The sequence below is a fragment of the Lactuca sativa genome, chromosome 8 (genome assembly GCF_002870075.4).
Source record: "Lactuca sativa cultivar Salinas chromosome 8, Lsat_Salinas_v11, whole genome shotgun sequence".
Lineage (NCBI taxonomy): Eukaryota > Viridiplantae > Streptophyta > Magnoliopsida > Asterales > Asteraceae > Lactuca > Lactuca sativa.
This window is the reverse complement of record NC_056630.2, coordinates 129220265-129225890: the sequence shown is the minus strand read 5'-3', so window position 1 is coordinate 129225890 and position 5626 is coordinate 129220265.

Below are 5626 nucleotides of genomic sequence, written 5' to 3'. Positions count from 1 at the left end.
TACTGTTGATTTTTACGAAACGAAGATGGTAAGTGGTTGAATTTTTGACTGACAAGGGCAATGACATTTTGAAACTCTTCTTCATCGTCATATTCTGAGTCTTCTTCATATGACTACGGTGATGAGTCATACGAAGTGGGATAAGTTTGAGTGTGAGGTAATTGTGCTACAAGAGCAAGTGGACCTCCGAAGTCTGAGCAGTCCTTGAGTACAGTGGACTCTTGAGCTTGCAACTCTCCATAGAGCTTATAGAGGGACAACAAGTGAATCTTCCTGTCTCCTTGAACAATCATTTTGGCTGTTGTCCAATGTCTTCCCAAGCCATTAAGGAACTGTAGGTTTGTTTCATGATTGCTGCGGACGGTGCCCGCATTGGACAGTTTTGTTACAATCAAGTTGAATCTCTTAAAAGAGTCTTCCAAATTTTCACCGAAGTGAGCTTTGAAGTTGTTGAATTCGTTGAGGGACGTAGTGAGCTTCTTGTCTTGAGCCTGCTCTGAACCTTCGTACAAGTTTTTAAGGACATCCCAAATCTCCTTTGCTGATTTGCAATTTATGATGATGTCGAAGTTGTTAGGAGCAACACCACAAGAGATTTCATAAAAGGCAATATCATCATTTTCCATCTTGTCGAGATCATCTTTGTTGGGACGGTTCAAAGCTGGTTGACCTCCTCCTAGTCTTGTTGTGGCTCCATCAGTTTGGACAGGTGTGAGGACTGGAACATGTGGTCCTTCTTCTATAGAGCGCCAAACAACTCCACCAAGTCGTCTGAGATATCTTTCCATCCTTTGAGACCAGTGATGGTACTCATTCGCAACCAGTATTTGGGCTCGATTAGAACCACCAACACTGTTGGAGACATTCAGTGATAACGATTGTGCCATTTTGAAGACTTTTTTTTTAATTTTTTTTAGAAATGAGCTTCAGTGGTATAGAAGGCTCTTCGAAAAATTAGAGTTCCGATTTTCAAAAAGCAACCACTATGGCTCTGATACCAATTGTTGAGAGAAAAACTTTGAGACACACTTGAACAAATCGTTAGAACAAGTATATAGCGGAATAGTTAATCTCGAAGGATCTGTTAGCTCAACAATAATATTAAGAGTTAGAAGTTAGTGAGTTAGATGCGGAAAAGTAATGGAATGTAAATGACAACAATTGTTATATCAAGTATACACATAAGCAGATTCCTAACAAGGAATGCATTCAAACCAAGTTAGTAAATGAGATCTAGCTTACTGATTAAGTCACAAGTGACTTGCTCTTTAAAAGAGATGGTAATTGATTATGAGAGTAAGAAGGTTTGATAAGTAAGATAGAATCAGAATTGATGTGTATTAGAATTTGATGAGAGATTCACACCGATACAGATTAAAAGAGAAATGAAATCTATTTATAGAGACAAGTTTACAACTCTAAAAGTAGCCATGCAAGGCATACTGGATATTACAGTGTTTTACAGAAAAGACAAAATAAACTAAGTAAAGATAACGACTACGGTGTTGAAGACTTCGGATGGCTAGATGTTAAGATTGCTTGACTGCGGTGGCTAGAAGACTGCGGTAGCTAAAGTTCAAGAGGGTCACTTTTTTGATTCACATCGATCGATACTCGCGTGGTAGCAATTGTTGTAAGAGAACTCCGCCAATGGGACCGTCCGTCTGTGGGTGAAAGGTGGTGCTGAAGTGCAGATGAGTACCTAACTCGTCATGGAATTTCTTCCAAAACCTGGAAGTGAACCGCACATCCCTATCTGAAATCACGGAGACTGGCACTTCGTGCCGAGCCACTACCTCTCGAATGTATATGTCAGCCAACTTCTCGGCCGAGATACTCGCCTGGATCGGTACAAAAGTGGGCACTCTTGGTCAACCGATCCACGATGACCCAAATGGAATCCACTCCCCGCGCGGTCCTGGGAAGTTTGGTGATGAAGCCCAAAGTAATATCTTCCCACTTCCACAGAGGAATATCCAACGGCTGCATCTTGCCGTGTGGCCTCTTGTGCTCGGCCTTGACCTTCCTGCAGGTCAAGCACGACTCCACGTACCATGCTACATCCCGCTTCATGCAAGGCCACCAATAGTCTAGACGAAGATCTCTATACATCTTCATCGCCTCGGGATGAGTGGAGAATCGGGATTTGATTGCCGCCTCCAACAGCACCTGGCGCACACCCCCGAGGTACGATACCCACACCCTACGGTGTACTGTCAATAATCCTCGATTATCATAGTCGAAGGAGGAAACCTGTTCCGCAATCCGCTCACTCTTCCGATGTTCCTCCTACATGGCCTCCTGATGGGCTTCCCGAATCCGCTCCAACAGTGGAGTCACCATTGTCATCCTCATACAGATATCCCTGATCAGCGTTGCATTGCGGCTAAGCGCGTCGGCCACCACATTGGCCTTCACTGGGTGGTAGAAGATCTTACAATCATAATCCTTTACCACATCAAGCCATCGAAAATGCCTCATATTCATATTTGGCTGGTCCATGAGATACCTCAGGCTCTTGTGGTCCATGCAGATAGTACAACGAACCCCATATAGGTAATGGCGCCAAATCTTGAAGGCGAATACAACAGCCCCTAGCTCCAAATCATGCGTTAGGTAGTTCGCCTCGTGAGGCTTTAGCTACCTCAAAGCGTAAGCAATAACATGCCCTCTTTGCATCAATACTATGCCCAAGCCTGAGATGGACGCATCACCATATACAAAAAAAATCCCCCATGCCCTCTGGCAGGTCTAAGATTGGCGCCTCACACAATCTCTGTCTCAATGTCTCGAATGCAGCCTGCTGCTCAGGCCCCCAGCGAAAGACCACGTCTTTCCTCGTCAGCCTGGTCAGGGGCACGACTATCTCGGAGAAGTCCTTAATGAATCTCCAATAGTAGCCTGCCAATCCCAGGAAGCTCCAAATCTCAGATGGAGACCTCGGAACCTCCCATGTCATCACAGCCTCTACCTCAGCCGGGTCAACCTAAATCCCTCCTGGTTGACGAGATGCCCAAGGAACTGCACCTCGCGCAACCAGAACTCACACTTGGAGAACTTGGTATACAAGCTCTCCCTCCTCAAGGTATCTAGAACCTGCCACATGTGTTCCTCATGCTGCTCTCCCTTCTTGGAATATATAACATATCATCAATAAAAACTATCACAGACCGATCCAACATCAGTCTGCACACGCAGTTCATGAGATCCACGAACGTGGCAGGAGCATTGGTGAGCCCGAAGGGCATCACCACAAACTCATAATGGCCATAGCGCATCCGGAAAGCAGTCTTCTGCACATCCTCCTCTCTGACCCTCATCTGATGATACCCCGAATGCAAATCAATCATGGAGAACCAAGACGCTCCCGGTAGCTGGTCAAAGAGGTCATCGATCCTCGGGAGTGGATAATGGTTCTTTACCGTTACCTTATTTAGCTCTCGATAATATATACACATCCGTTGCGACCCGTCCTTCTTCTTCACAAACAGAACCGGGGATCCCCAAGGAGAATTACTCGGTCTAATGAATCCTTTGTCTAACAGTTCCTGCAGCTGTGTAGACAACTCCTGCATCTCAGGTGAAGCCAACCAATATGGTGCCTTGGCTATCGGAGCCGCACTAGGGACTAGGTCCATCATGAACTCCACCTGCCTCTCCGGAGGTATCCCAAGCAACTCCTCGGGGAATACATCCGCAAACTCTCGCAACACGGGTACATCACCGACTGTCACCTTACCCGCCTCCCAGGTATCCATAACATAGGCGACATATCCTGCGAACCCCGTTGGAGGTAGCGCCTAGCCCTCGCTGTCAAACATAAAGCCGGTCCTTGTTGTGGCCTCTCACCCTGAACCACCAGCTCTCCCCCACTTGGGGTCCTGATCTGCACTAACTGTTGCGCACAGTCAATCACTGCCCCATCGGGGCTTAGCGAATCCATACCAATAATAACTTTGTTCCCCCGCAAAGGTATGGGAACCATATCTACCAGGTAACGCTCCACGAACAACCTCAAAACACAACCTCAGTAGACCTCTGATGCTCGCACTGACCAGTCGTCCGCAATCTCGACCTCAAGGGGGCAATGCAACATGCCCGAAGACTTAGGCAACTTATTGCTAAGCGCAAGGAAGACAAACGATCGGGTAGCACCCAAATCAAACAATACCTGAACTGGGATACCGTTCACATGGAACGATCCTAAACAGAGCATATACATATAACATATCAAAATCATGACAACATAACATAAAATATCTGAGAGGAGAAATTCATGTTGGGTTAATGTCTAAGTCCATACCTATAATTGGTAAGACTTGACCCGACCCGGCATGGTCCATTTGGGTTGCATGGCATGATGCATTTGGATAGACTATAATGAGAGAAATAACACTTAAGGTTTGTTAATGTATTATAAGTTCTAATATATTAATAAGATTATTTAATTAGTATTGATTAAGAATTAATCTAGGATTAATTAAGTGATCAAAAGAAGACTAATTAAATATATGGGTTGATTGTGTAAATCATCCATACTTGTATAGTGGGCTAAGACTCCATGGATTATCAAGTTGGGCTAAAATCCACTGGATTCTCCATGGATGGTCCATGGTGTATTTGAACCCATGGATCCAAGAAAATGGAAAGCCATGACAATTGGGGTTTACCATAATTGTGACACTATATAAAGATCTTATTGGTGACAAAATCGGCACTAGAATATATGTGAAAAGGCTAGCCGATTGTATGAAGTTTGGATTTCTCACTAATCTATTCCAAGTGTATTTGGTGCTGTGTGAATCATTTGAGGTGTCACACTTGGGTCACTAGGCACTCAAGCTTCATGAAAACATTCTACATCAAAGAGGTATGTAATTCTAACTTGATATATTCATATGAATCAATTTTATTATGCTAGTTAGGATGAATAGCTTGGAAAGTTCATATTTGCATGTATAATAGAGAAACATAGATCCAAGGTATTTAGGGGTGCATGTACACTTAGGAGTGTTAGAATGCTAAAAACCCAACAGTGGTATCAGAGCCTAGGATTGCTTTCTTTTATACTTGATGCAAATACATTTTTCGAAGCCAAGAAGTGGTCTAGACAGAAAACTCGATGAGTTTCTTCAATAAACTCGACGACTTCATAGTTTATTGCATGAACTCGATGAGTTCTCTATAGAACTCGACAAGTTTTGGCCCCTGACAGCTTGCTTTCGTGTTTCTTGGCTGGAATTGGACTAGGAACATTACCCTAAGCTGTTTGTGAACTTGTGAACATGTTTTTGATGTGGTAATGTTCATGATAATCCTATTTCAAAGATAATTGTCAATAGATTCATGTTTTGTATTAGTTTAAAAGTTATGCTAATTACATGAAAAAGTTTGATGTGAATTATCTTTGTTCATATGAGATGCTTAGATTAATAGATAAGTTATGTGATTATGTGTTTTCAATCCATTTTAATCTAAGAGATGCTTCTAAAATGTGTTTGTGTAACTTGTCCTCAAGTTACATGAAAGGTCACATTTAAGTTTCATAAAAACTCATAAGAGTTGGCAAAGGTTACAAAAATGAAGAGTCTTGTCCTCAACTTATGGAGGTTCAAGAGTCACTTCA